At 45.4% G+C, this 26,697-nt stretch overlaps 1 protein-coding gene across 1 annotated transcript in view; it reads right to left on the bottom strand.

The window, feature by feature from the left end:
• The window catches only part of PHIP (PHIP subunit of CUL4-Ring ligase complex), a 303,792-nt gene that overhangs the window by 54,981 nt on the left and 222,114 nt on the right, over window positions 1-26,697 (bottom strand). The gene's annotated exons all lie outside the window — the stretch shown is intronic.

The following is a 26,697-nucleotide window of genomic DNA, read 5'->3' as shown; positions in this document are numbered from 1 at the left end:
AAAATAAATAGATAATGACTTATTTTTCCGATGAAATAATTTTAATGGATTTACTCTGGGAATTGTAATAATTGCTTTGCCAGGGATTGGTGTTTGACTAATATAATCTACTTTTACATTCCAGTGTAATAGTATTTGTTTTATATAATGGTATCTATTAGGAATGTAATAGTGTAGGCAATTAACCAATAAGCGAAAGCTTATAGGTTAATGCTATGGACTACATGCATTCCACCCCCACCCCTCAGTAAATTTTTTTAGCAGGCTGGCCAGCAGCCCAGCTAAGTTTTGGCTTGCACTGGGTTCGGGACCTATCCCCACTATGGCTCTGCATTTAAAGTACATTAGGAGCCAGGCGGACAGGCAGCCTGGCTCAGTTCCGGCTTGAGCCAGGTTTGGCAAATCAGCCCCCAATAGGGGCTGTGGCCACCCTGCACTGCTGCCTTTGTTTTTTTAAACTAGCTCCTCTCATGGACCAGCTGTCGCCTGGTACCCCGCACTGCTGCCTCTGATACAGCGGAAGCAGCGCGGAGTGGAGGGGACTTCTCAAGTGAGCGGCCGGAACACACTGGATGCCAGCCCCACTCCTATGGACTATAGAATAGTTGAGTAACTGATAAGAATTCATGAGGTTAATTGACTATTCAATTAACTGACATTTAACATCCCTAGTATCTATATGATGCATTTCGATGCTATAGAAATATTTGATACATCATAGTAACTAAACAAACAGGCGGATAAACATAATTTTTATGAGTGCAGTAACTACTAAACTGAACATTAAGCCAATTAAACCAACTCCCCAAGACAGGAATTCAAAATTAAGCAGAAACTTTCTGCTAGATTTATGCAATAGAAAAAAGGAAAGGAAAAAAAAGCCAAAGGAGGGATTTTCAAAAGATTTAGAAGCACAAATCCTATTGAAAGACATTTATGGTAGATTGCACACCTGCAAGATCAAAACAATTTAATGCATTAAAAAAAATCGCGTAAGTGGTCCACAAAATAGCTTAAATCAATTATAAATGTAATCAAATTTCACTGGCCCTTCTAATTAACATAGTACTACACATATAGGTAGACAGAATGTCACAGGGATTAACCATTTAGTTACATTGCTAATCGTTTTTATGTCACACAAATGTCAGAACAAATTAAACCATTCAATGTGGGAGGGACATAAATTAGTAAACAGACTATTTAAAAACATTCAGGTCAATGTATAATAGACAATTTTTATTAAAAAGAACATTTTCTTCCATTGATATTCTCTATGACAAAGTTAAGATCAGAGCAAACTTGTAAATCTGGGATTTGAATTCCTTAACAGACATTTCTGTGCAAATGTTCAAGCTTTTACAATCAACTGATAAATGGTACTTGCATAATAATGAAACAAGCTCACTAAAAACCTTGAATATACTCAAGGTATTTAATAAAATTACAATGGAATCACTTCAAACTAAATAGAAGATAAGGCTTAAATAAAAAACTAAAACAGCATTCTGTTTATACAGGTACCAATTTTCATTTTTTTTAATTAAATGACCTGAGGCAGCTATCTGGGGCTTTGCAAATTCAGATGGAAGAACAGCAGAAAAAATATTTTACTATCTATTTCCAATGCAACACATGAAAAGTTAGGTATGGAACTCCTAGAATTAGGGATGTAAGCAAGTAATCGACAAGCTGATTAACAGATAAGTGTAGGTTTATTGGTTAATTTAGTTGACTACACGCTTCCTGCCCCACAGAGGCAGCAAGGGAGGGGGAAGCAGGAGCCAGTGTTGGAGTGAGCCCGCTTAAAAGCTGGTTCCTCTCAGCACCGTATGTGTGGTGCCAACCCCTGTATCAGAGACAGTAGCACTTGGCCACGGCGGTCCAGGCTGGCCAAGCAGAGGCTGTACCAGCATCAGCCCCAGTCTGCTAGGACCCCCCACAAATAGGGGCTGCTGCCACGAAGCAGCCTATGGCAGTGGACAGTTTCTGCTCTGGCTAGGCAGGCAGCCCAGCTCAGTCCTGGTTAACACCAGGTCTGGGACCTACCCCCACTGCGGCTCTGTATTTTAATGTACTAAGAGCTGGGCTGCCTGCCTGCCCGCCCAGCTCTCAGTACAATTAAACTGAAGAGCCACGGTGGGGATAGGTCCTGGACCTAGTGTAAGCCAGGACTGAGAGAGGCTGCCTTCCTTTATCAACTTATTGAGTAGTCAATAAAAATTCTATCAAATACTCAATTTGCCAGTTAACCACATCTTAACATTCCTACCTAGGATCCCTTTTTATTTTAGAAAACTAAACAAACCTAACAACCATTTGCAACCTCAGTGAAGTCTTTACCTATTGAGTTCATACATTAACAAAAACTAGAGGCAATTAATTTAAATCTTTGCTAGTATGGAATTATTTCACAAAATGAAACATCCTGTAACTAACTTTTCTGATTTCTATATTACAAGTACAGGCTGAACCTTTCTGTTCCATCAACATTCTTGGGAGGGATGTTAGTGTGTACTCAATTAACTGATTAACTGATAAACCTGGGTTTATCCCAATGGTTACACGTCTCTAATAGAGAGGCAGCAGTGCAGAGGGTAGGGGGGCAGGCAGGAGCTGGTATACATAGAAAGCTGCCTTTCTAGCTGGCTCTCCGCATGTACCATCTCTTGCAGAGAGAGAAAAAAGGCAGTAGCATGCTGGGGGCGGAGGTGGGGGAAAAAAGAGGCGGGAGTCGGTACACGTGGGAAGCAGCTTTCAAGCTGTCTCCTTGCACATACCATGCTGCTGCGCCTCTATCAGAGTCAGTGGAGGGGGGGAGGAGAAGATGGGAACACTGGCCCCTGCCTGCTCCCCTGAATATAACCATATAACTGCTAAAAATTTCAGTGGTTACACACTTACACTAATACAGTAAAACTCCGGTGGTCCGGCATCCAGTGGTCCGGTACGCCTGATGGTCCGGCACCAACTGCAACCTGGAAGTGCTCCGGCAGCTGCTTTAAGTTGTTAGAGTAACTGATTAACTGCAGCTGGATCCACAGCCGACACGCAGTTAATGTAACTTTCCTCTCTACTGCCGAGAGGGGGGGGCCAGGGGAAGGTAGGGGTTGGTGGGAGAGGGGGAGGGGGAGCAGGAGGGGGCGAGGGTGTGCCAAAGCAGCCGCATTCAGGATGTTCTGGTCAGTTAGTCACTCCGGCTGGATCCACAGCCGACATGCAGTTAATGTAATTTTCCTCTCTACTGCCGGGAGGGGGGGGGGGCAGGGGAAGGTAGGGGTCGGTGGGAGACCCCTCTCCCTCTCCCACCGACCCCTACCTTCCCTTGCACCCCCCCTCCCGGCAGTAGAGAGAAAAATTACATTAACTGCGTGTCGGCTGTGGATCCAGCCGGAGTGACTGTAACTTACCAGAACGTCCTGAATGCGGCTGCCTGCCTATCACCGCCTCTCCTCTTCCGCTCGCAGGCTCTGCCTCCCTGCAGCAGGAGGGAGGGTTTGGCACACTCCCGCCCCCTCCTCCGCTTCTCCTTCGACGAGACCCGCCCCTGCCAGAGTACCTCCTGATAGTCCGGCATTTCTGATAATCCGGCACCACCTGGGTCCCAAGGGTGCCGGATTATCGGAAGTCTACTGTACGTTTTTTTTAACATCCTTAATTCATGGTCTAGCATGACTAAGGATGTTGGTGGACCAGAGAGCTCTGGGAGTGAGAGCCAGCAACCAAGGCCAGGCAGATGGTCTAGGCGCAGGAAGCCTGTTGGCCAGTAGCGGAGCCCGAACTGTTACCAGGAGGTGGGCCGAGCTGGTGGCCAGCAGTAGAGTCGGGCTGACAGCGGAACCCGGCAGCCCTGAAGGGAGCCCAGTTGGGAAAATCCAGAGGTTGGCAGCAGAGGGCCTAGAATTAACCTCCCCTGTTGCATCAGGGAGGTCCAACTGGCATTAAATCCCCATTTTGTGTTGTGATCTTTGAGGTTACACAATCAGTGGGGAATCATAAGATTCTGCCAGAAATAATGTTTACCAAATTGGTAAGAGCAGCAGATGCTACTAAATGCTTGAGCTAAGCTACATTTTTGAAAGATTTTTGTTTAAATTTACTGACAACCATTTACTACTTCACTACATTTTTGCAACAGAAAAAAAAATCTAAATTATTGGAACTACAAAGTCCTTTCTTCCACTTATCTGCCACTTCTCCCAACTTTCTCTTCATAAAATAAACTATTTATACACACAAAATATTTTCATGTTACTACAGTAAAACTCCACTTGTCCAGCATCCAGTGGTCCGTCACTCCTGCTAGTCCGGCACCACCTGGAACCCGGAAGTGCTCCAGACAGCCGGACAATTGGAGCTGCTCTGCCCCGGGCTTCCCCGAGTCAGCCGCTGGTCAGTTTCAGCAGCGGCTGACTTGGGGATGCCTGGGGCAGAGCAGCTGGGGTGCTGCCGGGTTTGTCCTGCAGCGCCGCCCCCCCCCCCATTCTCCTCACCCCACCCCAGACCTCTCATAGCCCCCCCTTCCAATAGTCTGGCATATCTGATAAACCGGCACCCCCTGGGTCCTAAAGGCGCCGGATTATCGGAAGTTTACTGTAATATGGAAAATCTCATGTGACTTCTGTTAAAAGACTGAGTACAGTAAGGGTACGTCTAGATTACATCCCTCTTTCGGACAGAGGGATGTAAATTAGGCACTTCGAAATTATAAGTGAAGCCGGAATTTGAATTTCCCATGCTTCATTTGCATAATCACGTAATGGCACTCTTTTGAAAAAGCGCTCTTTTGAAAGTAAAACCTCTTTCAACAGAGATATGTAAGTTAGGCACTTGCAAAAGTAAAACTGCACTGTAGACACGGTTCTTTCGAAAAGGGAAGACTGAAGTTTACAGACTCTTTCGAAAAAGCCTTCCCTTTTCGAAAGAACCGTGTCTACAGTGCAGTTTTACTTTTGAAAGTGCCTAACTTACATATCTCTGTCGAAAGAGGGAGGAAATCTAGACAGAGCCCAACATTAGAAAAACTCCGGTCATCTGAAGAAGTGGGTTGTGCCCACGGAAGGTCATGATACCATCTACATGCTTTGTTAGTCTATAAAGTGCTATCATACCATTTGTTGTTTTTTAAGTTTATGCGGTACAGACTAACCTGGCTACCCCCTGAAGCACTAGAAAAACAGTATGTCTAATTCACAGAAAAACATACTTTATTTCAATAGATTTCACAGATTCTACAATTTCTGGGTGTTATCTACACTATATTACTAAAACCATATTAAAGAACACTCAAGCAGTCTGAACTGCAGAATGTTCTCTTCCAATAGCTAAATAGGCATATCTTTTAGTTGCTTTTCCTAAGAATATATAATAAAGATTTCCAAGTAGTGCTAACAAGAAATAAAATGTAGTACCATTTATATGGTGAGCTTAATTAAAGGTGAAAATTACCCAGCTTTAGGAGAACAAGTCACAAAACAATATACAAACTTATTTGTGTTTATCAGCCTGTCCTGGGAAACAACGTAAGCTATATTAATACCATCCCCCCAAATATCCAAGATAGTATGAGGTATCTCCCTCTGAAATGTATCCCCAGCTATAAAAATAATTTTATTTTATAAGTCTTACCATAATTGTGAGGATTTTTTAATGTAATGAAGATTATTAAAGGTTGAAAACTCAGAGTCAAAAGTAATGAAATGACAGAATTAAGGCAACTTTAATTCAGCCTCCTTGTGGGGGAGGGTAGAGTGTGTGTGTGTGTGTGTGTGTGTGTGTGTGTGTGTGTGTGTGTGTGTGTGTGTGTGTGTGTGTGTGTTTTATAATGAGTCAATGCACAGAATGGACAATGCTCACTTAATAAGCAGCTGTTTATATTTTGTTTTCTCCTCACTGTTCAAAGTATGGCTCATGCCTTATTTACACATACTTTTCAAACCCTGCAGTGAAAATAGAACTATTAATCTCCTCATAGGCTTTTTTATGGTGCTCTTCACTATCCAAGTACGTAGCAACATTAATGAATTTATTTTCAAAACATCTCTGTGAAACATGGGTACTATTCCCACTTTACAGATGGTAAACTGAGACAGATTAAAGTGACGAGTATCCTCTAATTTTGGGTGCCCAATTGAGACATTAGATGCTGAAAAATCAGCCTTATAGCACTTAATATAGTAGAGCACCGCTCCTACTAACTTCGATTGCAGTTCTGAGTGCTCAGTACTTCTGCAAATCAGACAGTATCTCAAGTTGAGAACTCAGAAAACACAGAACACACAATGACTGCATGTGGAAAGTGTGGTGGGTGTGAATTATTTAGCATTACAAAAGAACTCTGTGGCAGATGCAGGGACAAAATCCAATTATCCAGAGTAGTATTCAACTGCTTTATGAGACCATCTGCAAACCTCTGCCTGCCTCCACACGCTTTTCATCTTCTGTAACAAATCAGGCAGGAGTCCTACAGACAACAGCTTTCTTCAGTACACAACTCTGATGAATTTCTAAAGCGATCATGTAATTAACCACTGTATCATAGTGCATATGTGCAAGGGGGATGAATTAAGGTTGTCTGTACATTTCCTAACTTTTGAGTCCTTGAATTTGTAAATTCAACATTATTTTTTGGGGGGGGGGGGGGGGGTGCTTTTTTAAAAGCAAGGTGAAAAAACAAATTCCATAATGTGATATTTTATTGAGAGCCATATGAGTTATCTGCAGGACTTTAGATATACCACATGTTCATGTGTAACAAACTCAAGGGTTAACTGATAAGAAGAGAAATTATCCTTTATGTTCGGTAGGGAACCTACTGCCCTTGACTTGCCTGGATCCAGTCCCTGAACTTGGGGCTCTCCTCCCTCCCAGCATCGTGGAGCCATTGCTGGTACTCCTGCCCTGTTGGCCCCACCACTGCTGGGGGGTTAGGGGGGGAGAGGGCACTGAGCCCCAAGCCTCACAGGCCAGATTCATGGGCATGGTATCGGACCTATAGTGCCTGCCTGGCAGGGGAAGGAAGCAGCTCCATGTGCTGACGACCATCTGCCCCCTCCTCCTGACTGGGGAAAGCAGTTTAGCAAATCACTGCCTGGAGGCTTTTTTCCAGTTGCTCTGATTGGCCGTAACTGAAGTTATTAGGAGCAGCGGGCGGGGCAGTGCCTGGGAACAGCCAGGGGACATGGAGCCATGTGCATCCTCAGGAAGCTGTGTCAGGTAAGACCCACCCATTGCCCAGACTCCCCACCCACAGCCCGGTCCTGAATCCCTCTGCTGCTCAGACTCTCTCTCCCCAGGCCCGTTCCTGATCCCTAGCATCCTTTCAAGCCCTCCAAACCCTACCCCACTCCTGCACCCTACCTCCCACCAAGCTCTCACAGCCAGCCCACTCCTGCACTTTACTTTCCACCCAGACCCTGCACCCCCACTTTCTCCTGCACCCTACCTCCCACTCACTGCCCATCCCCAGCCCGCTCCTGACCAGATCCTGCACCCCCATTCCTCTATTGCCCAGACCTCTTATCCCTCCTGCACTCACTCTTCCAACCAGACCTCCCAACCTATTCCTGCACCCACCTGCCCACTCGGACCCCACACTTCAAGCCCACTTCCTAGAAGCCCTCTCCCACACACCAAACCTCTCATTTTGGCCCCACCCCAGAGGGGTCCACAAAATCTACTACCTTGAACACCCCCTGGCTCTGGTGTGCTAGGAGAATGTGAGGAGTGTCTTTCTGCTTCTCAGTTGGGGGCCATGTCAGTGAGTGGGTTTTTTTTGTGTGCATCTCACTTTTGTGCAGCCCGATTGATTTTCCTGTGGGTCAGCAAGCCCCTGACCCAAAAAAAGGTTCCCCACCTCTGCTTTATGTGGACCACAACCCAAAGGAGCGAGAAACTCTGCCAGTAGGTTTTGCTGGTACTGGCTGAAATTACTGACATTTAAAAAACTGGAACAAAACCAAGCAGTGATGGCAATAGACAGTCTTAATTAAATAAAGGCCTTTTTCGTGACCACAGAAGTAAACAAACAAAAATATATTAAGCTACTACCATGCTGGCCAGTTACCACTGACACACCAATAAAAACTCAACACCAAAACCATTAATAAAAGAAAGTACTTACATCACACATTAAACAGTGAACATAGTAATAACAAATAAATCCCCTAATCTTGTGTATACCCTGGCTTCCTGTTCTTTCTTCCTTTTTTAATCATGTTTAGTATGCACTTGGCACTGTAGCACAAGGGAGAGAGGTCTGCAGGGGACATGGCTCAATACAGTGTTATAGAACTATACTCTGTAGATGTGCCCTGCCCAGCTCTTGTTAAATCTTGCCTGCCGGGGCTATCCAAACTATGGAATTGTCCAAACTGTTCCTACTCTACAGCACCTGGTCCCATGGAGGAGACTCAGGGCATGGTGCAGGTGCCACAGGCGCCTGTATTCTTGGTATCATAAGCAGCCTCTCAAACAGGTGTTTCTGATGTGCTCTAGCTTACTCCCTCAGCCCATCTTCCTGCTCTATAAACTGCTCTTTTCCTTTACCATGTGCTCCCACTCATTTCTGGTGTATATACAAACCCCAGATATTCTTTGGACATTGATTTCCTAGCCCATAGACTACATTCAACCTTCCCACCAGACGGTTAACCCTTCACAGGCAGCTCCTTACATTGCAGTGGGGCTAATTTGTACTGCACACCATCCTACAATGGTAGGCAATATGTGGTTCTTACTTTTAAACACTTCAGCACTTCTTTGTAAGAGTGTGCAAGTTTCTAGTAAAAAAAATTTAAATGATTGCACTGCAGTTTGCACTTTCTGGTTTCCATTTTGAACTTCACATGATAGTGGTAGTGCAGCTAACATGCTGGCAAAACCGTTTGCTACTGGCTGTTGCCCTCAGCTTATAATTAATTTTGCATTGCATAAACTAGAAATTCTTCCTATCTCTAGGACAACAACAATAAAAATGTAGCCAAAAGCCTATTAGGATAAGGCGCTACTTCTGCTTCTTGTGATTCTGCTGCCAGTTCTGCAACTGGCTGTTATTCTGGGGAATCATGGGACACTGGTGAGCACAAGAGTGAGCACAGGCACTTGCTCTTCTCCGCTGTAGATTTCAGAAGTCTCTGCTAACCAGATAATCATGAAGTGCCGGTGGCTTAGCATTCCATGCCATTCCCAGCAGCTGCGATCAAACACTTTGGAAAATGGGCAGGATGATGGTGAGTTTCCAGAGGTGTGGTTCTCATTCCTGGATTTCTGGTAGTTGCTATTACACCAGAGATCGATTAAAATCTGATTGTGCTCTGATAACCAGGACATTTGGCAAAGGACTTCATGTTGGTGGCCATTATAAACGTAAGAGACGGTTCATTTTGCTTACAGCTCAGCAGACTGAATAAAATGGAAAGACTACATTTTAAGCAGTGGTACTTGAACTAGAGGGACTATTTCCATTTTTTTTTTGGATCAACTGGCCAGTTTGGGGATAAAAAGGACATGGGATTGTGGGAAAGCCCTCGTATGGGAGGGATGGACATTTTCTAACTTATTTTGAAAATTTTCAAAAAAATTCAGCCTAAGGCTGAAACCCAGCACATAAAATTTTAGCTCAAATACTTGAAGTTTGTCAAAATCATAAGCAATAGAAAATAAGACTTTATGGAAGTGATGAGCAACTTTAATAAGAGCTGCTGTTACCAACATTGCTTATAATAAAATAACTATCTGGTTTTGGAATTTCTGTCACCCTCTCTTTTGACACATATAGGAACAATCATTTTCAGCTATCTGATTCTGGATTAGAAAGATTACTGGTACATCTCTTTTGTGTGCAACAATTCCCACATTTCCAAGTACAGATAAAGGTGGCAACTGGAAAATTACTTAACATCTACATTTGCTTGAACAGAGAGATGAGCGCATGTCTAACTATTTCTGGTATAGAGTGCAACATCTGGATAAGGCATCTCCTTAATAACCTATCCAGGTGGTACCAATGACCAGATTTGGTCACCCTGGATTTGTTTCTGTTGTTGTACCAAATAAAAGCAAGCAGGATCTTATGAGGGGGATAAGGCAAAAAGCCACATTTATTGTAAAGATAATAATAAAAAAATAAAGAAAAGATAGAAGCAAACAACGTTGTTTAACTACTTAACCCTTATACATATAAACATTCATTCATCCATTCATTCAGGTTCTGTGTATTTGTTATAGTTACCAGCCTGGAAGTTGCTTGTGACAGAATACTGGCCAGGTACTCTGTACACAAGTGATGGTAGTGGGGAGTGAAGTCCTGATCAGATTCCCAAGATCTAGGTTTTAAGATCTTGGGGGGAAGTTTTATACCAAAGCCTGGTAGATAAGGCTGTGGGGTACACTTGCTGGCCCCCACTTCTGCATTTATCATGCCAGAGTGGGGAAGGAGCCATGACATGGTGGCATAGCGGTGGGATTATTTTGAGAACTCAGGATTTTTAAAAGGGCACAAGTTTTCTTTTGAGTTGCAAGTTTTGCAGTTTTTTCCTTTTGTTTTTTCTTTTGTTTCTGGGCTGCTTCAGGGAGGGGCAGACCCTAAGCCAGACACAGACCTACCCAAACAGTTTGTTTTTTTTCTAGCTTTCGGGACAACTGGATAGCTAGGCTAGTTAAGATATGATGTCCAGCTCTAGGACAGATTCATTCCCCAAGGGGAGGGCAGGAGCAATGTATGGCAGCGCTTCTCCTCCCTCATCTCTGCCTCCTCTATGGGAAGCTGCCTGTAAGGCAGTTGGCAGACCTCTAACTCAGAAAGTGGTTGAGCTTATCCTACGGATAGAGGAGAGGCGAGCACAAACTGAGCGTGAGGAACAAGAACACCAGGCAAGGCTAGCACAAGAAGAGGCTGAGGAGAAGCGTGCCCAAGAAGAACATCTGGAGAGGCTAGCAGCAGCACAGGCAAGACTAGCAGAAATAAAGGCCGAGACCAGGCGAATAGAAGTGGAAACACAGGAGAGGATTGCTAAAGCGAAGGCCCCATCAACTGACCATCCTGCTCCCATGAATGTTCCAGTCCCTGTTCAATATCCCAGGAAACTCCAGATCCAGGGAGTGGAAGAACAACAGAGACTGTATCCTCATGGGGGTTCAGTGGAGAACCATGTGGGGATGGGGTGTGATTATGGCATGAATAGTATGTATAATCAGGCGGATACCTTAACCCAGCCCCAGAACATGCATGAGGTTTGGGAAGGGGTAAGTGTGAATCTGGGAAGTAGTCTGTGGCTAGTCAGTCCTATGGGGAACCAGGTAAAAGTTTCCCTCAATGTCTGCCTGAGGGAGAGAGCTGTGTGTCGGTGAGTGAGGTTTCTGCATGTCTGCCTGGAGTCTCAGAGAAGAGGCTGGAGTCAGATTTTTGGGCTCTCCCTGCCCTATTTCAAGAAAGTGTCCCTCTGGTGCAGTCTGGAGTGGCTGGCCAGAGTGAAAGTTTAGTTGGGGAAAAAGATCAAATTCTGGAGGGGGTTCAGTGTGAGCAACCTCTGTGTGTGGAGCCTGGCAGTTTGGCTGCTGAGGAGGGAGGTATGCATGTGGGGGAAGGGTTTTTTCCCAGTTCCTTGTCTACAGGAGGTGCCTGTCAGCCTGGATTGGCTGAGGAGAGTGCTGTGGGCCCAGATTTAGCTCTGGGGGCAGCTGAAGCCCAAAAGGGGGAGGGAGAGGTCTCTGATCTTCTCCCAGAAGAGTCTGTGTGTTTTCCTGAAGGGGGGTTGTGTGAAGACCTGTCTGTTCAGGGGGTTAATGGAACTCCAAGGGAGTTGGTGGTGGTTCAGCAGGGTGATGCTGCTGTAGAGCCTGGGGAAGATGAGCTTTCGCTTGCAGGAAGTCATCAGGAAGAGGATCCTTATGATGAGGTGGGCCAGCAGTTTGCTGTGCCTGAGGGGGGTAAAAGTGACTTAGGATTAGAAAGGTACAGTGGGGACAAGGGTAAGGAAGTTGCAGAGGGATTGGAGGTGGTTTCAGATGGAGTGGGGATAGCCAGAAAGATGAACCAGCCCTATGGTGACCAAGTGACTGTGTTTGACCAGCTTGCTGGAAAGCGTGTGTGGCTGAGACATGAATGTTTCCAGTCGGATTCTGTGGAGGGACCAAAGATCCATAAGTCTATCAGGCCAGGGCACCTGGGCCCTGTCGCTGTGAAGCAGTGGCCCACTTAGAAAACTAGATTGAAAGCAGGGTGCCAGGTTACTGTCTGGACAGATTGCTTCAGGATTAGCTGTGGAGAGAAAGAAAATACCATGGCCATTGTGAGCGGGGGAGGCACACCCAGCCAAGCCTTTGTCTTTGGAAGAGGGAGTTTTGAACTTAAACCCACAGGGCATGGGGGAGGGGCAAGACTTGGGTTTGCCCAGGAAGGTTGCAACTTTTTAAATCTAAAAGGCCAGAATTGTCAATGTACACTTAGGATGTATTTATTCCTGCTACTGATGTTAACTTTCATGACCACTGTACTGATGTTACTAAGAATTGTAACAATGTTCAATGTGCATGATTTTGTACCAAAACCCTGGAAATTAAGAGATGTACCCAAGGACACACTGTATGTTCAAAAGCTTTGGGACCCTGGTATTTCACTGTTAATACTTGTAATTAGTGTTGGAGCTTCTCACCTGAGAAGGGGCATTCCAAAATTGATATGCTGTGGGAAGGGAAACTGAGGCACGGCAACATTTTGTGCTAAAGGACCCATGTAAGGTGTCTAATGAAAGCTTTTTCACTGTTGATTCTATGTATGAGACGTGTGTACATGTGTGGTGTTTATATATGAAGGTTCTCATTAACAATCTTACTCTCAACATTTTCTTCCTTTCATTAATGTATCTTTAGAGTTTAGATTCTAAAGGATTGGCCCAGCGTGATCTTGTGGGTAAGATCTAAAGTGGAAATTGGCTTGGGACTGTGGCTGAGTCCTTTGGACCAGGAGGATCTGTTTGGAGTTGGTGAGTGGGTTTTGTAACCTCTCACCTGTGTGTGGAGGCCTAAGTCTGGTGATGGCACCGGGAAGCTGGAGTGTCTAAGGGGTTTTGCTGGTGAGGCTTCCGGCTGACCGGGGAGGCAGCTGAAGTGCTCGGTGTAATTTGAGGGGTGCTTGGGAAAGGACCCCAGTTGATGGCGGTAAATAGCCCTGGTTTTAAGCAATTCGCCCTGAGCTGACACCCTCAGCGGTGCCAAGACCTGGCCTGGTGTATGATAGTGGTGTATTTCGCAAGAGGCACAGAACCTGGTCAATTGAACTTGAGATCAAGACCCCACGCTATTCTAAATTTGATGTTTCTGTGAGGAGCAGAGGATCCCTACAGAGGTTCTCAATAGAAGCTGAAACGAAGATTATTCACCTTGTGCAGTAACTGGAGTTCTTCAAGATGGTGTCCCTGTAGATGCTCCACGCTTGGTCTTGGTGATGTCCTAGAGCCTGGATGAGAGATTTTGCAGCAGTCCTTGCTGGGCCGTGCATGAGTGGTACCAACTGGCATGTGCCATGCTAGTCGGCACCACGCATGTGCGGCCCACACGGTCCAGTTCTTTTTCTACCCTGGAGGCTCTAGGTCTGAAGCAGAGGGGAGAGGAGTGGGTCGTGGAGCGGGTCGTGGAGCCTCCATGGAGCCACCATTTCGAAGAACTCCAGTTACCGCACAAAGTGGGTAACTTTCATTTCTTCTTCTTGAGGTCTCTGTGGATGCTCCACGCTTGGTGACTAACAATCAGGTTTGCCTCTTGGTGGCTGGGACTTTGAACATTACGGTAAACAGATGAGCCCACTTCTGAGCCCACTGCGGTGTCGCCTGCATAGGGAAGTGTGTAGTGCTTAGCAAAAGTAAGTTGCGATGCCCAAGTGGCTGCTTTGCAAATGCCCATTAGTGGCACGTTGCGTAGGTACGCTGTGGAAGAGGATACAGCCCTGGTGGAATGAGCTGTCAAGTGAAATGGTGGCTGTAGGTCCTTGAGTGTGTAAGCGGTCTTTATACAGTCTGTAATCCATTTTGAAAACCACTGCTTTGATATGGGGTGTCCCTTCACTCGATCGGCGAAGGCAAGGAATAGACAAGATGATTGTCTGAAGGGTCTGGTTCTTTATAGATAAAAGGACAACACACACTGAACATCAAGGGTATGCATGGCAGACAAAGGAGTTGGCATGAGTCTTTGGAAAGAAGACAGGTAGGTTTACCATTTCATTTATGTGAAATGATGATAGAACCTTTGGTAGGTATTTTGGATGTGTACAAAGGGTAAACCTATCGCTGTGGAATACTGCGAAGGGTGGTTGAGCCATGAGAGAGGTTATGTCACCCACATGGCAGGCCAACATGATGGCAACCCGGAACACAACTTTCATGGAAAGGTGCGAAAGGGGCTTGAAGGGTGGCCTGGTCAAGGCTCATAGCACTAGGCCAAGATCCCAGGTAGGACCGGTTGTATAATTTCGAGATGTGAGAGATGTAATCCTGTAAGAAACCTCTTGGTGATGGGGTGAGTAAACATGGAATGGCTGTCAATTTCGCAATGGAAGGCTGTTACCGATGCTAGGTGTACTTTGATGGAGCCAAAGGAGAGTTATGATTGTTTTAAGGTGAGTAAATAATTGAGGATAAAGGACAGGCGTGTTGAGGATGGGTCCCACTCTTTCAACGTACACCATGTTGAGAATCACTTCCATTTGTAAGTGTAGAAGGTGCGGGTGGAGTCCTTATGGCTATGGATGAAGATTGCTTTGATCTGTTCCAGAAAGGCTAGTTCTCCCGGGGAGAGACACGGAGGAGCCATGCTGTTAGATGTAGCTTGCATAGATCCAGGCAGGTTTGCCCTGTCTGCTCCAGAGTGACCAAATTGCATTGGAGGGGAAGATTGATAGATGTGCGAATCTACATTTTGAGGAGACAGTTGTCTGACTGTAGAGCCGTCCGTACTGATCTTCTGAACGACCCTGGCCAGAAGAGGTATGGGGGAAAAGCATAGGCAAGATCCTGATCCCACTGGATGAGAAAAGCATCCCCCAGAGATCCTGTTCCCATGCCCGCTCTCGAGCAAAATTGAGTGAATTTGGTGTTGTGCAATGTTGCAAACAGACCTAACAGTGGCTGGCCCGACCTATGAAAAAGGGAGCATGCTATCGAGCAGTTGAGTACCCCATTCATGATGTTGGGGGAAATGCCTGCTGAGAGCATCAGTCGTCATGTTGGAGATACCTGGTATGTGGATCGAGGAGAGGTGGATATTGTGTCTGATACAGAAGTTGTACAATTTTATGGCTCTGGAGCAAAGAGGAGGAGATCTGGCTCCTCCCTGTCTGTTGATGTAGAAGACAAAGGCAATGTTGTCTGTGAGGATACGGACATGCTTATTGGTGATAGGCAGGAAATGCATATAAGCATTGTATACAGTGTGCAATTCTAGGAGATTTATGTGTAAAGACATCTCTGGAGTTGACCAGAAGCCTTGGAAAGTCTGATCTCGGAAATGAGCACGCTATCTGGTGAGAGAGGCATTGGTTGTAATTGTGTATGAGGGGGAAGGCTGGAGGAAGGGGATGCCCGTGCAAAGGCTGGCTGATTCCGTCCACCAAAGGAGCAATGTTTTGACCTCGTGTGGAATCCTAAGTGAGAGTGACATGGGGTGTCTCCAAGGTTTGTAAGCTCTGGAAAACCAAATCTGTAAGCAATGCCATGTGAAGTCGAGCATGCGGTACTACGAATGTTGTGGGAGCCATGTGGCCAAGAAGTTGTAAGCAATCTCTGGCTTTGGTGCGAGTGGCAAGGTAGATCATTGTGGCTAGAGTCTGAATGGTGAGAAATCTTTCATGAGGTAGATAAGCCTGAGCAGCCGTAGAATCTAGGTGTGCTGCAATTAACTGTATATTTTGGGAAGGATGAACAGAAGACTTTTCCCAGTTTATGCGGCGCCCTAGATTTTGAAAGCTGTGTTGAGATAGGGGAAAATGACTATTCCCGTAGAGCAGCAGTTCCCAAACTTTTCTATATGGGGACCCATTTTGACAATTCAGGAAGACTTGGTGACCCAAGGCAATTCTAAAGCAGGGGGAAGCAGGGGGGGCAGAGCCACCTGGGGAGACACTTGGCGACCCTTTTGAAATGTAATGGTAACCCATATTTGTCCCCCAACCCATAGGTTGGGAAACCCTGCCGTAGAGTGAAAGTGAGCTGTGACTACAGCGAGTTTCACGGAGAAAATGCGAGGGACTGTGGAGAGACCCAGGGTAGAACCTGGTACTGGTAATGATCATGGCCTACCATGAATCTCAGGATTTCTGTGAGCAGGATGGATTAGGATCGAAGAGAGGAAGGAGCATCGAAGAGAGGAAGGAGCATCTTTGCGGGCAGGCTTGCAAACCTAGTGAGGAGGGCTTTAAACTAGATTCGTCGGGGGACGGTGACCAAAACCCTGAGGGGAGTGGGAAAGTCCGATACCGTGAAGAAATGCAGAGAGGAAGGGGAAAGAAAGGAGGACCCATGTTTCGAATGGAGAAGATAGGACGATCAACTAGTTACCTGAAGTGTTTGTACACTAATGCGAGAAGCCTGGGCAACAAACAGGAAGAACTGGAGGCCCTGGCCCAGACCAAGAAATATGATTTAATTGGGATAACAGAGACTGGGTGGGATGACTCGCATGACTGGAGCGCTGTCATGGAAGGGTATAGACTGTTCAGGAACAACAGGCAGGGGAGAAAAGGAGGAGGAGTTGCACTATACGTAAGAGAGCACTACAATTGCTCTGAACTCCAGTATAAAGAGGAAGAAAAACCCTGTTGAGAGTCTATGGGTTAAGTTTAAAGGAGCAAACAACAGCATTGATGTTGTGGTTGGTGTTTGCTACAGGCCACCGAATCAGGTGGATGAGTAGATGAGGCTTTCTTCAGACAATTGAGCGAAGCTTCCAGATCGCAGGCCCTGGTTCTCGTGGGGGACTTTAATCACCCTGACATCTGCTGGGAAACCAATACGGCAGTACACAAGCAATCCAGGAAGTTTTTGGAGAATGTTGGGGATAACTTCTTGACACAGGTGCTGAAGGATCCGACCAGGGGCCGTGCACAGCTTGACCTTCTGCTCACAAACAGGGAGGAACTAATAGGGGAAGTGGAGGTGGGTGACAACCTGGGAAGCAGTGATCATGAGATAGTAGATTTCAGGATCCTAACCAAAGGAAGAAAAGAGAGTAGTAAAATACACACCTTGGACTTCAAAAAAGCAGATTTTGACTCCCTCCGAGATCTGATGGGCAGAATCCCCTGGGATGTTAACATGAAAGGAAAAGGAGTCCAGGACAGCTGGCAGTATTTTAAAGAAGCCTTATTGAAGGCACAGTAAGAAACTATCCCGACGCGTAGCAAGAGAGGCAAACATGGTAGGAGACCGGACTGGCTTACAGGGGAAATCCTTGGTGAACTTAAGCACAAAAAGGAAGCTTACAAAGAGTGGAAACTTGGACAAATGACCAGGGAGGAGTTTAAAGGTATAGCTCGAGAATGCCGGGGGGTTATCAGGAAGGCGAAAGCGCAAATGGAATTGCGACTGGCTAAGGATCTGAAGGATAACAAGAAAGGTTTCTACAGGCATGTTAACAAGAAGAAGGTGATCAGAGAGGGTGTGCGGCCCCTAATGGATGAAGGAGGTAACCTAGTGACAGATGATGTGGGGAAAGCTGAAGTACTCAATGCTTTCTTTGCCTCTGTATTCACGGACAAGGTCGGCTCCTGGACTTCTGCGCCAAGTGACGCAAGATGGGATGAAGATGGACAGCCCATGGTGGGTAAAGAACAGGTTAGGAACTATTTAGAAAAGCTAAACGTACATAAATCCATGGGTCCGGACTTAGTGCATCCGAGGGTACTGAGGGAGTTGGCAAATGTTATTGTGGAGCCTTTGGCTATTATCTTTGAAAAGTCGTGGAGATCGGGAGACATCCCGGATGACTGGAAAAAGGCAAATGTAGTGCCCATCTTCAAAAAAGGGAAGAAGGATGATCCAGGGAACTATAGGCCGGTCAGTCTTACCTCGGTTCCTGGAGAAATCATGGAAGGGATCCTTAAGGAATCCATATTGAGGCACTTGGATGAGAGGAAAGTGATTAGGAATAGTCAGCATGGATTCACAAAGGGCAAGTCGTGCCTGACCAATCTGCTTAGCTTCTATGATGAGGTAACTGGCTCAGTGGATGTGGGGACGTCAGTGGATGTTATATACCTTGACTTTAGCAAGGCTTTTGATACGGTCTCCCACAATATTCTTGCCAGCAAGTTAAGGGATTGTGGATTGGATAAATGGACGGTAAGATGGATAGAAAGATGGCTAGAAGGCCGGGTCCAGCGGGTAGTGATCAATGGCTCGATGTCAGGATGGCGGTTGGTTTCTAGCGGCGTGCCCCAAGGTTCGGTTCTAGGACCGGTTTTGTTCAATATCTTTATTAATGATCTGGATGAGGGAATGGATTGCACCCTCAGCAAGTTTGCGGATGACACTAAGCTGGGGGGAGAGGTAGATACGCTTAAGGGCAGAGATAGGGTACAGAATGACTTAGACAAATTGGAGGATTGGGCCACAAGAAATCTGATGAGGTTCAACAAGGACAAGTGTAGAATCCTGCACTTGGGACGGAAGAATCCCAAGCATAGTTACAAGCTGGGGACCAACCGGTTAAGTAGTAGTTCTGCAGAAAAGGACCTGGGGGTTACAGTGGATGAGAAGCTAGAAATGAGTCAACAGTGTGCCCTTGTAGCCAAGAAGGCTAATGGCATATTAGGTTGCATTAAGAGGAGCATTGCCAGCAGATCCAGAGATGTCATCATTCCCCTTTATTCGGCTTTGGTGAGGCCGCATCTGGAATACAGGCAGTCCCCGACTTACATCGGATCCGACTTACATCGGATCCCTACTTCCAAACAGGGTAATGCAACCCTACACTAGCTGCTTCCCCCCAGCAGACCAGGGAGACGCGAAGCTAGTGCCCCTTCCCCCCACAGCAGACCAGGGAGACGCGGAGCGGCTTTTCTCAGCAGACACCTCAGCTTGAGAATAAAGGACTGAGGGAAGTGAGGTGAGAGAATAAAACTGAGCTCTGGAGAAATGTTTGGCTAGAGTTTCCCCTACAATATGTACCAGTTCCGACTTACATACAAATTCAACTTAAGAACAAACCTACAGTCCCTATCTTGTACGTAACCCGGGGACTGCCTGTATTGTGTCCAGTTCTGGGCCCCCCACTACAAAAAGGATGTGGACGCATTGGAGAGGGTCCAGCGGAGGGCAACCAAAATGATTAGGGGGCTGGAGCATATGACTTATGAGTAGAGGCTGAGGGACTTGGGTCTGTTTAGTCTGCAGAAGCGAAGAGTGAGGGGGGATTTGATAGCAGCCTTCAACTTCCTGAAGGGAGGTTCCAAAGAGGATGGAGAGAGGCTGTTCTCAGTAGTGACAGATGGCAGAACAAGGAGCAATGGTCTCAAGTTGTGGTGGGAGAGGTCCAGGTTGGATATTAGGAAAAACTATTTCACTAGGAGGGTGGTGAAACACTGGAATGGGTTACCTTGGGAAGTAGTGGAATCTCCATCCCTAGAGGTGTTTAAGTCTCGGCTTGACAAAGCCCTGGCCGGGTTGATTTAGTTGGAATTGGTCCTGCCTAGAGCAGGGGGCTGGACTTGATGACCTTCTGAGGTCTCTTCCAGTTCTATGATTCTAGGATGTGAAAGTATGCATCCTGGAGCTTGAGGGCTGAAAACCAATCGCCTCATTGCAATGCTGGGATGATGGTGGATAGCGTGACCATGCAAAAATACTGCGTTTTGACGAATGTGTTCAGTTTGAGCAGATCCAAAACTGGCTTCCAGCCTTCTGATTTCTTTTGAGTTAGAAAATAGTGGGAATAGAAGCCCCTTCCTCTGTGCTCATGTGGAAATGGCTCTATGGCTTCTAGATCTAGAAGATGAAGCATCTCTTGTCATAGCAGGGTCTCATGAGAGGGGTCCCTGAAGAGGGAGAGAATAGGAGGGTGGGAGGCTTGGAAAGGAATGGTATGGTGTAACCAGACAGAATAACATTGATCACCCATCTGTCTGAGGTGATGTAAGCCCACTGGTGGTAGAATGGGCGAAATCTATCTTGGAAGATTTGTGTGGTCCATCTTGGCATTGAAATTTGTAGGGGGCTTTCTAGGCCCTTGACCAAGCCTTCAAATTTGCTTGTTAGCCAGTGGTGGTTGAGAGGACGAGCCGGAAGACTGTCTTCGTCTCTGAGGCTGGATTCTGTTTTTGTTAGCATTGTTATCCTGCCGCTGGTTAAGATAGGATGGGTAACATGGGCGTTGGTATGGTTAGTAGCGGTATTGTCTGTCTGTTGGCAGGTGTATGTATCCCCAACGTGTGGAGAGTGGCGTGGGAGTCCTTCATTGTGTTGAGGACTTCATTCATCTTGGCCGCAAAAAATTTTCATGGTCAAACAGCAGGTCCTCCACAGTGGATTTGACTTCACGTGGGAAGGTAGTCGGGGAAAACCAAGAGGCTCTGTGCACAACAATGGCAGTAGCCGTGCTTCTAGCAACAATATCGGCTGCATCAAGTACCGTCTGGAGGGCTTCTCTAGAAATGGTGTGTCCCTCTGAAAGTAAGGTGGAAAATTGCGGTCTTTTTGCCTTTGGGATATCATCAGCAAACTCCATGAGTTTGGAATAACTGCGAAAGTCGTATTTTGCTAACAAGGCTGAGCAGTTTAAGATTCTGAACTGTAAAGTTGCAGAAGTATAAATCTTATGCCCAAATAGATCAAGACTCTTTGTGTCCTTGTCCAGCGGAGCAGTGTGGAAGCAATGCTGCTTTGCCTGCTGGTGTGCAGCCTCCACCACTAGCAAATTCGGTGTGGGATGAGTGAAGAGGAATTGAGAGGTATCGGCAGGCATGCAATATTTCTTGTCTGCACGCTTGCACGTGGGTGGAATAAATGCAGCCATTTGCCAAATTGTGTTTGCAGGGTCTAAAATGGCAGAATTGAAAGGGAGGGCAATTTTGAAGGATGGAGCAGCCTGGAGTATATCAGTAAGCTCATGCTGGGGTTGCACCACCTCCTTGGTGGCGATTTTGAGCTTGGTGGGTGGGGACGAACTGGGGGTGACTCCTCCGTTGCTTGGGGTGCTTCCAACTGTTCCACCGATGTGGATGTTCGAGGTGTAAGAGGCAGTGTGTTTATAAGGGCTCACATGCAGGCTGTGGTGTCTCCTGTATGAGCTCCAAGGACTTCAATAAGGCCATTGTGCCAGATACAACATTGGAGGAAACATCCAGTGGTGTCTATACCAAGAAGCAATAGCTCTTGGACTGTATTTGGGCTTGTAATATTGCATCAGAGAGCTGCTGTGTGGAGAGAAAGACGCTTGTACCTCTTCATCATCGCTAGAGAAATGTGACTGCACCGGGGATAAAGCCCGTGATGTAATCGGTACCGATGAAGCATCGCTTCCGAAGAGTGGTGATCAAGGGGCAGACGTGACTGCCAAGTCAGCAATTCTCATGTTCAGCAAGTACCGAGTATATGAGAGGTGCCGACACATGAGAAGGTACTGTCGGTGCAGTGGAAACGATCAATGCCGTAGAGCTCGGTACTGATACTGGCGTTGGTGCCGTAGACGTCAGTACTGCTGAAGTCGTCAGTACCAGTAGTGCCTGAGCTGGTATCGATGTGAATGACAGTACCGAGGTCTGTTTCGGTACAGTCTCAGGGCAATGGCTGAGGCCTCTGTCATCGGTGCCGGCGATGTGTGAAGGTGCCTGGCGCATTGTAAGTGTTGACACGAGGCGTCTGTGCAGATGGCTTGGGTAGAGACTGTTTCCTGGAGGAGGGCTGATGATGGGGCACAGAGAAACTCTCTTTTTGGGTGCCTTCTTGCCCTGAGATGAGCCTGGGGGTGAATATCTCCCTAGGCTGTCTTCCCGGGTCAGAAGCCGGGTGTGACTTCTTCTCTATAAGGGTTGTGTTTGAGGCGAAGATCCCTTTACCTACGAGTTCTGGCCTTAAGTTTGGCACAGAGGGGACAATTTTGAGAGGAATGGAGTTCTCCTAAACATCTGACACATTGCAAATGTCCATCCAAGGTAGGCTTTGAGTCTCTACAGGAGGCGCGGCGTTTGAAGCCCAGAGAGACAAGCATGACAAAAAACTTTTTTGGGGGAGGGGGTAATTATTACTATCAAAACTGTTAACAACCTAACTAAAACTAAGAATTAACTGCTAATAAATGGTGAAAGGTATGAACAACGCAGAGAACTGCAGAGATTCATCTCAAGCCGAGGGTGGCTGAGAAGGAACTGGAGGGTGCGGGCCATGCATGCGCAGTGCCAACTAGCACGGCATGTGCTGGTTGGTACCACGCCTGTGTGACGCAGCAGGGACTGCTGCAAAATTTAGAAATACATTAGAAGCAAAAACACGATTGTGGACAGGGTACTCATTACTCATTGATGAAGGAAGACAAGAACAGAAAATATGGAAATGGCAGAAGTGCTAAATGATTTTTGTTTCCATTTTCATTGGAACAGGTTAGTAGCAATTGCATCTCTAACATAGTGAATGCTAATGAAAAAGAGGTAGGAGAAGAGGCTAAAATAGAGAAAGAACAAGTTAAAAATTACTTAGGCAAGTTTGGTGCAGTGTTCCCCCTAAGCATTCATGGAGCCCAGTGCTTCTGAGTGGGTGGGTCTGATTAATCACCCGTGAAGCTGTGCTGCCCCGCAGTTTAGAGGGAACACTGGTTAGGTGTCTTTGTCACTTCAAAAAATCATGGAACACTGGATAGATTCCAGAAGATTGGAAAAGGGCAAATATAGTGCCAATTTTTTTTTTAAAGGAACAATGTAGGGAATTACAGACCAGTTGCCTTAATTTTAGTATCCAAAAATATAATGAAACAAATAATCAAACAATCAATTTTTGAACACCCAGAAAAACATAAGGTGATGTCCAATCCATGCTGAAAGTTGGTTAAGTGCAAATTGTCAAACCAATCTAATACCTTTATTTCACAGGGTAACGAGCCTGGTGGATATGGGGACATGGTAGATGTTGTATATCTTGATTTTAGTATGGCTTTTGATACAGTTTCTCAAGCTTATCATAAAAAAGCTAAGGAAATATAAAGTACTATAAGGTGGTTGTATAACTGGTTGGAAAACCATTCCCAGAGAGAAGTTACAATTGGTCACAGCCATCAGTTCCTGCTCCAGTTTTGTTGAATATCTTCATCAGTGATTTATATAATGATATAGAAAGTACACTTATATAGTTTGCAGACGCAACCCCTCCCAGGTTGGTATAAAGTGCTTTGGAAGATAGGATTAAAATTCAGAAATATTTGGACAAACTGGAGAAATGGTCTGAAGTCAGTAGAGTGAAATTAAATACTGTCTGGACAAACGCAGAGTATTCCACTTAGGAAAAAATTGCATACATACAAAACGGGAAATGACTGTCTTGGAAGGAGTACTGCAGTAAGGTATCGAAGGGTCATAATGAATCAAACTAAACATGAGTGAACTGTGTAACACTGTTGCAAGTAAGAAAACATCACTCTCAGAGGTATTTGCAGGAGTATTGTAAGTAAAAAACAGAAAGTAAGTCTTCCACTCTACTCCATGCTCATTAGGTTTCAACAGGATTATTGTGTCAAGTTGTGGGTGCAACAGTTTAGGAAAGATGTGGTCAAATTGGAGAAAGTCCAGAGAAGAGCAATAAAAATAATCATAGCTCTAGAAAATATGACTTATGAAGGAAGATTGAAAGAATTAAGTTTGTTTAGTCCGGAGAAGAAAAGACTGTGGGGAAACATAATAGTTATCAAGTACGTACAATGTTGTTACAAGGAGGAGGGAAAAACTTGTTGTTCTTAACCTCCGAGGATAAGACAAGAAGAAGTAGGTTTAAATTGCAGCAAGGAAAGTTATGTTTTGACATTGGGAAAAATTTCTTAAATGCCGGGATCGTTAAACACTGGAATAAACTGCCCAAGGAAATGGTGGAAGTGGTTGCAAGTGCATTGGAAGATAGGGTCATAATGCAAAGTACTCCACTTAGGATGGAACCATCAGTTTCACACATACAGAATGGGAAGTGTTTAGGTTGAAGGAAGGTTTAGGTTGAACATCAGGAAAAACTTCCTGTTAGGGTGGTTAAGCACTGGAATTAATTGCCTAGGGGTGTTGTGGAGATATTTAAGAGCAGGTTAGGCAGACACCTATCAGAGATGATCTAGACAGTACTTGGTTTTGCCATGAAGGCAGAGGACTGAACTTGATTACTGAGGTCCCTTCTAGTTCTATGATTTATCGAGAGTTATTGAGCCCCCAGGGTGCTGAGATGAGTTCCCACATAGATTATTGATGACTTCTTTGAAAGGTTCCCTTGGATGTTCCATGCTTGGTCTTGGTGCCATACAGTGCCAGGATCAGAGAATGTTTTCTTGTTACCCTCCAAATCTCCAGATAGTTAAATCTTTTTTTGTACCTTGTCCTCTCTAATTTTGTCCCTTCAAACTTGTGGAATTTGTATATATTAATCCTTTCTAATTTGAACTAGTTTCCACTTTCTCTTTTTTGTGTTTGAAACAATTAAAGATTTTCCAGCATAATGGAATAGTTTGCTCTTGTGTCTGTCTCTCTAAGGCCTGGTCTACATTAGGGGAGACATTCAAATTAAGATAAGCAACTTCAGCTATGTTAATTACGTAGCTTAAGTTGAAGTATCTTAATTAAATTTTGGCACTGTGCACTCTGCAGGAAGTTGAAGGAAACACACTCTCCGTTCAACTTCCATTACTCCTCATAGAAGCAGGACTAATGGCATCAATGGGGGCACTCTCTCAGGTTGAATTAGTGTGTCTTCACTAGAATGCTGGAAGAGCGACTGCAGCGACTTCAATCTTATCTGTAGTGTAGACATTGCCTTAGAAAAACTGACAACTGTCTTCAACTGTTTTTCCTCTTAAGATCCCCTGAGAAGCAAGTCTATCTACCAAATTCCTGAGTTTGCTAAAGTCTGCCTTCTAGAAATCCATTATTTTCATTGTACTGTATAGCCTCCTATCATTCCTTAAGTATCAGAGGGGTAGCCGTGTTAGTCTGAACCTGCAAAAGCGACGAGGAGTCCTGTGGCACCTTATAGACTAACTGAAGTGTAGGAGCATAAGCTTTCATGGGCAAAGACCCACTTCGTCAGATGCATGTAGTGGAAAATTCCAGAGGCAGGTATAAATATGCAGGTCAGGATCAGGCTGGAGATGACAAGGTGGATCCAATCAAGGAGGATGAGGCCCACTTCTAGCAGCTGATCTGGAGGTGTGAATTCCAAGAGAGCAGAAGCTGCTTTTGTAGTTAGCAAGCCATTCACAGTCTTTGTTTAATCCAGAGTTGATTGTGTCAAACTTGAAGATGAACTGTAGCTCAGCAGTTTCTCTTTGAAGTCTGGTCCTGAAGTTTTTTTGCTGCCGGATGGCTACTTTTAGATCTGCAATTGTGTGTCCAGGAAGATTGAAGTGTTCTCCTACAGGTTTTTGTATGTTGCCATTCCTAATATCAGATTTGTGTCCATTGATTCTTTTACGTAGGGACTGTCCAGTTTGGCCGATGTATATAGCAGTGGGGCACTGTTGGCACATGATGGCATATATTACGTTGGTAGATGTGCAGGAGAACGTACCAGTGACAGTATGGCTGATTTGGTTAGGTCCTGTGATGGTGTCGCTGGTGGATATATGCGGGCAGAGTTGGCACGAGGTTTGTTGCAAGGATTGGTTCCTGAGTTCGAGTTATTATGGTGCGGTGTGTAGCTGCTGATGAGAATATGCTTCAGGTTGGCGGGTTGTCTGTGGGCAAGGACCGGCCTACCTCCCAAGGCCTGTGAAAGGGAGGGATCATTGTTCAGGATGGGTTGTAGATCACTAATGATGCGTTGGAGAGGTTTTAGCTGGGGACTGTAGGTGATGGCCAATGGTGTTCTGTTGGTTTCTTTCTTGGGCTTGTCCCATAGCAGGAGGCTTCTGGGTACACGTCTGGCTCTGTCAATCTGTCTCCTCACTTCCTCGTGTGGGTATCGCAGTTTACAGAATGCTTGTTCTCAATTCTCAATCGGTTCTTCCCTATTTGTCAAAATAAAATCTAGAGCAGCCTCTCCCCTAGAAATTTTCTCCACTTTCTAAAATAAAAAATTGTCTCCAATACATTCTATGAACATGTTGGATACATTTTTTTCCTATTATATTATTTTCCCAACATATGTCTGGGTAGTTGAAGTTTCCCATCACCACCTAATCCTATATGTTGGATGATTTTGTTAGTTGTGTAAAAAAACCCCTTCATCTGCTACTTCTCCCTGGTTAGGCAGACTATGCTACACCCCTCCAATGACATCACCCTTTTGTTTTACCCCTTTTGTCCTTACCTAATTATTTTGTACAAATATGTCTCCTAAGTCCCTCTCCTCCTCAGCCCAAGTTTATACATTTTTGATATATAAGGCAACACCACCTCCATTTTTCCCCCATGCGTCCTTCCTGAGTAAACTGTACCCTTTTATATCAATATTACAGTCATGTATATAATCCCATCAATTCTCTGTGATGACAACTCTCTCATAGCTGAAAGTATTATTTCTAATTCTT

Source organism: Pelodiscus sinensis, chromosome 3 (genome assembly GCF_049634645.1).
Source record: "Pelodiscus sinensis isolate JC-2024 chromosome 3, ASM4963464v1, whole genome shotgun sequence".
In the NCBI taxonomy this organism is placed as follows: domain Eukaryota; kingdom Metazoa; phylum Chordata; order Testudines; family Trionychidae; genus Pelodiscus; species Pelodiscus sinensis.
Note: the sequence above shows the minus strand (reverse complement) of the source record. Positions and strands in the feature narration are given on the sequence as shown.